The 10,348-nt window shown below is 52.0% G+C and overlaps 1 long non-coding RNA gene across 1 annotated transcript; it reads left to right on the plus strand.

Annotated features, from left to right (window-relative positions):
* Positions 1–3,821: 3,821 nt before the first annotated feature.
* Positions 3,822–7,578, plus strand: LOC309640480. The gene is made up of 2 exons (XR_014252256.1): positions 3,822–5,308; positions 6,116–7,578. It is a non-coding gene; the product is annotated as an uncharacterized lncRNA (long non-coding RNA).
* Positions 7,579–10,348: the final 2,770 nt, after the last annotated feature.

Consider the following 10,348-nt stretch of genomic DNA (forward strand, 5'->3'; position numbering starts at 1 on the left):
TAAAATATATTCGCCAGCTCCAGAGGACTCTATGGATGGGCTTCCTAGGGACACTGGCTTGGGAGAGACCAAGGGACACTGGCGTGGCCTGGAGGAAGAGCGAGTGAGCTTTGGGATGGTGGTTGAGATGACTCCGTGGACCACTCCACTGGGGCAGGAAGCAGTGATGGGCTGGCTGGGCCACTGGCTTCCCCTGGGGGTTGGGTCCCCAGATGTCCTATGGAAGGTGGTGGTGTTCTTAGAGCAGCCCTCACCTCAGGGAGGGAGGAAGGGTTCCTTTTCCATGAGAGAGTCGAGTCGGGGGAGGAAGGAGGGAGGGCCCTGATATGAAGGGGTTGAGCTGGGTTTGAGGAATAGAGGGAAAAGTCATGGGACGTAGGAGGTCTGAACCCCCCTCCTCATTTACTACTTCTGTCCCTCAGGAGGTGCAGCTGTGGGAGCTGCCTTGACCTCCCCACCGGCATTTTCAGAGGGCAGGTAAGGAGGGAAGAGGGGGTGAAGAGAACTGTCTCAGTGCAGAGGGAGGTGAGCTGCAGGCAGGGATTTAAAGGCAGATTATCTCATGGGATACAGTTCTCTCCTTCGCTAGGCCATTACAGATGTGAAACAACTGGCGGATTCCACTTCTCAACCCCTAATCACCCCAGGGTGTGTGCCTCCTACAGGGGAGCGGGGTGGGGGAAAAGGAGGTCAGGAAAAGGAGCCTGGTGTGTCTTCAGGCGTCCCCAGAGGGCTGAGGGAGGCCAGCACCCCCTCAGGGCAGGGGAGGCAGAATGCTCATCCCTGATCCCAGATCACTTGAGCATTGAGCCTGGGAGTCCTGCCACCAGGCCTTAATCCCTGTCTCCACACAAAGCTTGGCCAAGCTGCTTCCCTTGTTGGGGTCTCACGTCCAGTCCCCACTCTGTCTTTCTAGGAGCCAAGCCTACAAAGCACTTTGAAATCTGAAGTTCATGGGAGGTGGTTTATTGAGTGCAAATACTCTATGAGGTGCAACGTGACTTGACTGGGAATGAGGCGAGCATTCCATATAGGGGCCGAGTTCAAGGGGCTGGCCTCAGTTTGCTTGTTCTGAGGGCAGGGGCTAACAGAGGCTGCCCTGTGTTTCACAGAGGAGAAGGAAATCAGTGAGCCCACTGGAGGGCAATGGTCACAAGCAACAGTCAATTATGAATTAATAATTCATAATTATTCCAGACTTGCAGATAAGCATAAGCCCGCTAAAATTATTTCCCAGGGAGGAACATAGTCGGAGGGGGTGGGAAGGGGACTTCAGTGCAGCCATTACCTCTAGAGGCCCTTAAGTTCATTCTTCTGCTTCCCAACGCAAATCTGGAAGAGATTCATTAGCTTCTTTGGCTGATTCCTCCCAACAGCTATTCCCCTCCCCAAGCCTCTGAACACAGTGCCACACAGCCTTGATACCAGAGGCCATCCATGCCAAAGTGACCTTAGAACCTGGATTCTGGATTTCTGGGGTCTCTCTGTTCCCTGCTGCCTGTTCTACTGTTTATATATAGGGTGTGGGAGGGGCTGGTGCTGGGTGTCCCAGGGGGTGTGGTCATCTGGCTCTCCTCCCTCTTCCTTCCCTTCTTCTGGGGATTGCCTAGGAGCCCTCAAATGGTGACGGAAGGCTTCTCCAACTCTGTGCAGGAAGGGAAGCAGGGAGCACCTCTTCTAGTGTGGATGCCCTTGGTTCCAGGATCTGGGTTAGAGAGGCTGATTCTGACCTCCTGAGAAGACATCTACATGGCATCATTCATGGTGGTGGGCCCTAAACAGGGGTAGGGAGGCATACCCAGCACCAGACCCAGCTCTCTGCTGCTCCCCTCCCCAGCACCCACAGCCCCCAATTCCCACTTCAGGGGATTTTTAAAAAAATCTTAAAGGAACCTCAAAAGGCTGCTCAGAAACTCTCAGCTCCAGAGAATCTCTGTCTCTCTGTCTCAGGGAATCTGAAAAGGAGGAGAGATTTGTTCTTCCAAACACTCAATGTCTTAGACCATAAAGGGGCCTTATCTTCTGGCCCTTAGGAGATCCTTGACCACCATCTCTGCCGTGGACCCACCTTGTTCAAAGTGTTAGAAGGAAGAAGGAGCGAGTGGATCGGGGGCCTCAGGGATTTTGTATTAGAAAGGTCTTCCAATTCCAATTCTAGACTTTTCCCATCAGCTTCATCATATGCATCAAATATGCATGTGAGGCTACATCTACAGGATGAAGGGAGTTGGAAAATTGGGACCTAAAAGCCTTTTCCAAATCTGTGGGTATAATGGTGCCCTTGAAAAGCTGCTACAGGCAAGGCGGATGGTCAGCCAAGCATACCGGTTGGCACCACACACACACACACCCCCTCGCCCCAAGTTCTCTCCTGCCCTGGCCCTACTTTTGGTGTCAAGAGAAGGATCAGTTAGGTGTGATCCAAGTTATCCAGATAATTAACTGTGGAAGCACGAGTTGTGTTTTTTAAAATGCCACTCCTTTGGCCTCCAAAGATGCCAAAAAAATCCTTTCCCTAGCTCCTCCTATTCTCCACGCGCCTCTCCAGCGTATACTCCCAAGTCCTAGCTCCAAAAAAATCCTAAACGTAGAGGGGCAAACTTTCCTGATTTACCGTTTTCCCCACCTGCAACCCCTGTCCCCCCGCCCCCCAAATTTTTTTCTCTCTCCTGAACCTCCTCTCTTCGCTTCTAAAAAAAAAAAAAAAAAAGCGAAGAAGAAGGAATTTTCAATAGTCCCACTTGTCAAGCGAAGACCATCTTTTAACCTTCAACAGCAGCGAAAGCCGTGTGAACTCTCGGTGAACCAAGATTGAAGTCATAAATCACACGTACAAAGGCGGCTGCGGAGGCTGGCGCGGGCTGCTGCACCTTTAACGCTTTCTGCGGCTGACAGGCGGCGGCCCAGCTAAAGTTCACAGCGCCCGAGGAGGGCCCGCCCCCGCCTACCCTTCCCCCCTCCGGCCCGGGCCCGCCCCGGCCCGGCCCGCGCGGCCTCCCGAGCCCAGCCGGGGAGGCCCCTGAGCTGCTCCGGCAAAGGAAGAGGGGGGCGTTTTCTCTCCCGCCAGCCCGCTCCATCCCGGCCGCCGTGTATCTCCGCCCCCCAACCCCCCGCCCCGCTTGCTTTATTTAAATAGGCTACTAGATCCACACGGACACAATAATTTAGTTGGTTTTGTCTTTGGCATTTTCTACAGGACCCCAAGAGATGGACCCTCCACTCCTCGTCCTCCCTCTAGAACTGGCATCCTTCCTCTCTGTCTATACAGGCCAACTATAGAGATACTTGGGGTTCCAATAGGATCTGAGTCATTGGAACCGGGACCACCTGGCTGAAACATGCCCTGTAATTACAAAGGATTTTCTCTTTTTTACCTCTTCTTTCTTTTCCTTTTGCCTTTCCTTTCTTTTTAAAAGAGGGCTGGAATGACCTTCCTTGACTAGGGCGGAGAAGCTGGGGTGGGGAAAAGGAAGAACTTCACACAAGGCCCAGCTTTCAGGCCCTCGCAGAGATCTCCCGAGCCGGACTCGCTTCCTTTCCTCGGCCTCCTCCACCTCCTCCTCCTTCTCTGATCGTTTTTTTTTTTTCCTCCCCCCACTGTCTTCTCTTCGGTTTAATTAAAGTTCAGCGACTCCACTTGCCTCTCCTCTCATTTCTCTCACAAAGCGGAAACCAGACAGCCCAGCAGCCGCGGGCTGAGCGGTCCCAGCGTAACCACAGGCCGCGCCGGCAGGGCCTCCCCTCGCCCGCCTCCCTCCACCTCCGGCGCCGACCTCCCGGACCCGGGTCCCGTGGCCATCCACCGTCCCGCAGGTGGGCAGCCGCTGGCCTGGGGGATCTGAACGACTGGGGCTGGGATCGGAGCATCCTGTCTTCCCCTAGACCCTCAGGTTGCACCAGCAAGTTTAGAGGGTGGGTTCCCCCCCCGACGCAGGCAACCCGCTCCCCCAAACCCATAGCTGACTAATCTGATATGACAAAAGCCCGTGATGGATTTGGTATATGTTAATTCACAATGCCCTTTCCTCCAGAATTTAACTATAAGTTAATACACACCGGAAACCACGCGCAAACACGCTCGTTAATGGGCTTAGGTATTAGCGAGTCCTAACGATGCATACAAATGTGCTCTGCCTCTGTAGGCCCCTCAAGATTTATGGGCCTTGAGCTCTCTGAAGCTGTAAACAAGGAGAAAAAAAAAGAGAGAGAAAGAGAGAGACTGGGGGGGAAGAGACAGAGGCCTGACTCGCCCCTCCAGGTTGTGGGAGAGAAGGGATCTCTGCAAGTGGGTTCTTCCGTACTTTCCTTTCCTTACCAGCGCGTTGTGTGGGTTTTGAAATCGGTTTGGGGGTGGTGTTTGCGCCTGAATGCTGGTGTGCGTGGGCAGTGTGGTGTTTGTGCGCTGAGGTAGGAGGATGCCAGCCTCCTGTGAATATAGCAGGAATTTGTGGGCATGTACCTGTGAGTATGTGCACCACGCTAGGGGTGTGTGTGTGTGTACGAGCACGTGTGACAAGCAGGCCTCCCTCTGGGCCAGGCTGCTGTCCCCTACCCCCCAACCCGGTGAACAGATCTCTAACAACAATCATAATAACAATAAATAATAAAAACAGTAGTTAACAGTCCCTCCCTAGCAGGATAGCAATAAAATGCAAGAGGAGATGTTTTGAGGAGGGGACAGGGGAAGGAGTCATGATCACAGCAACCGAGGGCAGACAAGAAAGGAAGGAAGGAAGTTAGCTTCTTCCTATGCCCTTGGGGGGCTGGGTTGGGGAACCCCCTCCCCAGATGAGGTCCTCCGGCCAGAGGAGGAGAAGGAGAGCCCGGAGGCCGCTCTGTCCTGCTTCTCTTTCTCGGCTTTTGCTTTGTGCGATCAGGGGAGGAACCTCCATACCGGGATGGTTAGTGGCTTTGAGGACTCTTTGGAGACCCTGTTTTAAAGAGGAGGCAAAGCATGCAGGGTCAGGCCCTGCAGCGGCAGAGAGGGATGAGGCGATGACCACAGCCGGGGTCCAGGCCCGGAGAGCGGCCGAGGTGCCCGGGAGGACCAGCCGCCGGGCAGAGATCTAAAAACATTTATGGCCTCGCCCGGAAAGAGGGGAGAGCGAGGTCGGGGCTCCGGTAGCCCAGGGAAAGTTGCCTTCCTGGGGTCTTTTCAAAAAAAAAAAAAAGAGAGTGAGTGAGAGAAAGAAGGGAGGGGTTGAGGCGCGTTGAATTTTCCTTCGCGGGCTTGGAGCGGAGCGGATTTCCGTAAAGGAAGAGAAGATCACGGTCCCGGCTCCTTCCACGTCCGCCTCATTCTATCCAGGTACAATTTGTTGATAATCTTATTAATTTATGTGTTGGGGGGAGGATGGAGTCATACGTGTAGAGATGCGATCGACACTCTCGCGGGGGAGGAAGCTGCCCCACAGTTTCGGGTCTAACGAAATTCCCTCCCTTTAAAAATAATTGTATCCAAAAAAAAAAAAAACCAAACAGGAAATATAAAAACGCAAATTAGCCAACTTTTAAAAAGAGAAATAAAATAAAATGATCATAACAAATGAGCGTGAGAACTTTAAAAATTTTTAAGTAACAAACCTGGTCAGAGGTTTGGATTCTTTTTTAGCAGCTGGTGACCCATCTGGTCAGAAAAGAGACCGAGAAGCACACTTTCCACTGAGACACTTCTTTAAGGCCAGTGTAGACACACAAAAATTCGAAAGAGACCCCTGGGCGTCCTCTCATTTGAAAACCACACGGGGTGGAGGACACTGTGATACCCAATCGGGCAAAATAACAATAAAAGGAAAGAACAGCGGTCGAAGCGCTGAGCGCGGGGCGCGCCGAGAGGGCCCAGGTTGGGGTTCCAGGCAGCCGCCCAGCGAGGCAGCTGCCCCGGGCGATGGGGCGCCGGGAGGGCTGGGCACCGGCGGTGGTGGGCGACCCCGCTGGGTCTCGGCCTCCCTGGCCCGGCCTGAAGCCCTCTTCTCCCAGCCTCCGAGACCCTCCTGGCTCTCTCGGCTCGGATGCCCCGTCGCCCGGTCGGGGGGCTTCCCTGGTGCGAGGATTTGGGGCCTAAGACGGGGGACAGTGATTCAGGCCAGACTCTGCTTCATTTTTCTCCCCCTAGGCCCTCTCCACTTGCCCGAGCTCTTGGCCACCGGGAGACTGACGCGGAAGGGGCATTTGGGCTGCCCCCCACCAACTCCTGCCTGCTTTCCCCAAGTCCAGCGGCCTCCAGCTCTCTTTGGGGGGAAAATAGCAGTGCCCAGGCACCTCTGCACCGTGATCTCATCAGGAATATCTTACAAAGAAGAAGAAGAAGAAAGGCGGCTTAGATTCCTGTTTACATCTAGTTCTACAGATCCCTTCCTGTCTGGAGAGTTTATTTATAACTCCCACTATAACTCTCTCTGTTTGGAGGCACTGGTGGCTCTGTTGACAGACTGATGTCTAGAAAATATTGCTCTATCTCTAACCATACCTAAATGTGCTGTGGTTGTATTTACAGATTTATGCTTGAGGAAAATATAATTATTACCATTGTATTTGTACATATACAGTAGTTGTAAGAGCAGATTTATATATGGGAAAATATACGACTCTTTTCTAGCCATCCAGCTTTATGGACATTTGATATCCTGACAGATTAATATCTCTGAGCAGCTATATAGATAAATGTATATCGTTGGAATTATGTATCAGGAGATATATACTTATTGATTGTGATATAGAGTAGTTAGAGCATTCACTTAGAGCCATATATGGCTACGGAGATATTTCTATATTATTATCACTATATATAGGCATATCTATTTATAACTGCATAGTTATAAAAATAGACATAAGTAATTATAGTCCTATATGTACATGCTGCTATCTCGCTAGAGTTATAGACACTTGCGAATATAACTCTATAGAGATATCTGTATGTATATAAGGGTGTAATTATCTCATGATGTGTGTGTATTTGGGCTTAGGCCAGTCTATCTCTGTACAGGCATATTTATATGCAGGGGCTGGGAGAGACTTGTTCACGGAAATGTTTCCAGAGGGCCAACGGAGAGGCTGTATATGGCCAACAAGGAAACCAGCTACCAGAATTCTTTACTTATGGAGGATGGAGTTACAAGAGGGTAAACAGAGCATAGGAAGCCTCCAGGAGAGGAGGCAAAAGGAAGGAGATTGTGGCTCGGCACAGATAGGGAGGAAAGAGGTAAACAGCGGGCACCCACTGAAAGTGGAACCAGCTTTGTGAGGGGCTGGCGCAGGCGGGCATGGGTCTTAAGGAAGGGGAGGCATTGAACTGTCCTACCACCCAGAGATACTCTCCACCGAGGGAGGGAGGGAGAAGGCCTTAAAGGGCCTTCCGTTTGGCTTTTAATGCACCAAAGATCGGCTACCGCCCAACCCGTCTCGCAATCCTGGTGCATTTCTCTTGAACCCTAGTTTTGGGGTCTCAAAGAGTAGGCTTTAGCGATGAAGAAATATAGGAGGGACAGGGCAGGGGTGCACTTTTGCCACTTCTGCTCTCTGGTAATATGGCCAGAAAATCGAGGTAATGTGACCCAATAAAGCTTGCTTTAGCCTGGGTCTCCTGTGCCCCTGGGGACCCTGGTGGATTGAGGGATGAATTTTCCAGTATTGGGCCTATTCTGATAGGAGTTTGGGAAGGTCTGCCTCATCCCCCCTTCTCTGAGGCCTGGGCTTCAGGGGCCTAATTCTGCTCCATTGGACCACTTCTTCTCTGTTGCTTCCCAAATTGGGGTTTCAGGGGGCCCCTCCAGCTCCCTAATAACCCTGCCTTGGGCCTTTATGGGGAGAATTTGACCTTAATGAACAGGGACATGAACCTCTGTCCCTCACTTCTCCTACTCACATCCACATGGCTCTCCTGCCAGCCCCCTTCCAGGTGCCGCTGAGCCCAGGCTCCACAGTTCTTCTCCTGCACCAACCATCCCCTGGGAAAAAGACACCCTCAAGCCCACTTCATTTTTTTAAACTGGGGAGTCACAGGCATCTTTGCTGAATGGTTTGCGTGAAGGCGTTTCCCCGCTTAGTTTTAGTGGCCAGCAGGGCTTCCAAGATCTCTAGTATGCTGGGAAGGGAGTGGGGACCCCTTGCTGGGGTTAAAAGCCAAGAGCCAGCCTCCCACCCCTGCCCACTGGAATGGAGCTCCAGAGCAGGGACTCTCTCTGCTGCCTGCCACAGAGGGGTCGTCCAATACATATGACTACTTGTTGCAGTAAACTGAATGGCAATCAATTCCAAAGCTTTTGGCGGAGGGAGTCTCACCCTCCCTGACCACTGGCCACCACAGGCTAGGGCATCCGGGCGTCCGGGCTGGAGCCGGGCTGGGGGGTCACGTGGTCACTGGCTGCAGTGGCCTCTGGTGGGGCCAGTGGTTAGTGCCAGGGCAAGAGGGTAGCTTGAACCCTGAGATGGGGGATTAGGGGGTGGAGTGAGGCACCTGGAGCCAGGAAATAGGGGAGGGGGCAAGGCAGGCTCTGCCCCCCACCCTCAGTCTCCTGGTTCCCCAGACCCCCAAATATATTAAAACTAAACCAGAGTTGAGACCTGGGCTGGGATGGAGCTGCCAGTGGGCCTGAGGGGCCCAAAGAGCAACCCCCACTTGATCCATTAAGAAATATACAAATGAAACAAACATAAATCAGAGGAGGCAGTTAGCCCGGCTGAGGAAACACCTCTATGCCTCAGCCCTGCTCCAGAGATGCTACCAAACTGATCAGAATTAATGTTTAAAAAAATTTTTTTAACTGTAAAAGGGCTCACAAATTTTCTGATCCAGTCATACCCCCTGCTCAGGTTGTTTCATATAGTTATTTCTTAACTGTCCTAATTCCCCCTTGCTTTGGTCCCTGCAGAATAGTTCCTTCTGGGAGTTTGGGGACAGGCAGTCACTGGCATGGGGTGAGATAGGCAAGTTCAGAGTTTCCCCATCTAGCAAGGATCCAGGTCTGCAGGATCCCATCAAGGCTTGAAGCAGGGAGAACCCTCCCAAATTTGGTTCCTTTTTCTCCTAAGGACCCTTAGAGGCCATCTGCCCGGTGTCTGGGTGAGGGACTGAGGTCCGGAGAGGGGGCCAAGTTAAACCTGGAATCTCATTTCTAGTCCCCCAGCCTTTGACAGTTTCCTCTGCAGACAACCGGTCCCCACCGCCCCTGCCCACCCCCCAAAAAACCCAGTGCCCACCCAGTTGGTGGATGCTTTCCTTATGGAAATGCAGACAGAGAACTGACGGGCCTGCATTTGCACATGTTTGCCTAAGCTGGACTCTGGGCAAGTAGCTGGACTCTGGGCAGGTATCTGGGCTCGGGCCAGGAGGTGGAGATGGTTTGCTGTAACCCGCAGAACCTGCAGGGTTCAAATAACAATTGTCTTTGGCCAAAAGGCAGGAAATGAAGAGATGCTGGCCATACGCTGTTGAGCCTGGAGAGGTTGAGTCCCTTTACCTGGGCTGGAATGGCTCTTAGCTGTTTCTGGGTACCAGACCCCTTTGAGAGGCTGTTAAAAACAATCTGCTCTGTCCCCAGCCAAGCACATACACAGTGTAGACAGTTGCCGGGATTATATGGGGCTGGGAAGCCTGGGATCTCTGGGTTGGGCGTCCCTAAGTTATATATTTATTTACCCTTTATTTCTGTGACCCATCCCCAGTGGTCTGCTTTTTGCCCTCACTGAGTCCTCCCCAGGTATAAGCCCTGCCTTTCTTGGCAAAGCGCTTTTCCTGCTTTCCTTCATGAGCAGAGGTACCAGGCAGAGGCCTTACACGTTTCTGCTGAGCTCCTTATCTGCTCCCCTGCAGAAACCGGGCAAGTGGCTGTTAACTGAAGCCTGGTCTCCACTGCCCAATTACTCCACTAATTCCTGAGGGTGGGGGAGTCTGGGGGCATCCTGGCAGCAGTGGAGGCCTGGCTATAAGGAGACCAATTCCCATCTCTAGTGGAAACTTGGATGTGAGGAGCAAGTTGCAATTGCTATAATAATAGTCATAATAATAACAATAATAATTTATTTAGCATATCATTAGATGTGTATTTATTGTCTTCTCTCAGCTTTTTCACAAGTGTCTCCTAAGGAAGTCTCACAACACCCAGGGGAGACAATAATAAGCTAATTACCACCCTTCAGTTCCTTCTCCTCCTCCCATCCACTAAGTCACCCTCTCAGAGATGGAGCATTTACAGAACCCCTCCTGGTGTTTTACACCTGCTTAGCAGTCTCCCCAGTCCCAATTCTCCTCTCCCATTCCCAGATTTTTCCATCCCTGTTAGGGAAGTTTCCCCATAATTAGGAGGAGGAAAGGCCGGGGAGGGGAGTAGCTGAGGTACTACCAGAGAGT

The sequence above is a fragment of the Balaenoptera physalus genome (genome assembly GCF_965194825.1).
Source record: "Balaenoptera physalus genome assembly, chromosome: 13".
Classification (NCBI taxonomy): domain Eukaryota; kingdom Metazoa; phylum Chordata; class Mammalia; order Artiodactyla; family Balaenopteridae; genus Balaenoptera; species Balaenoptera physalus.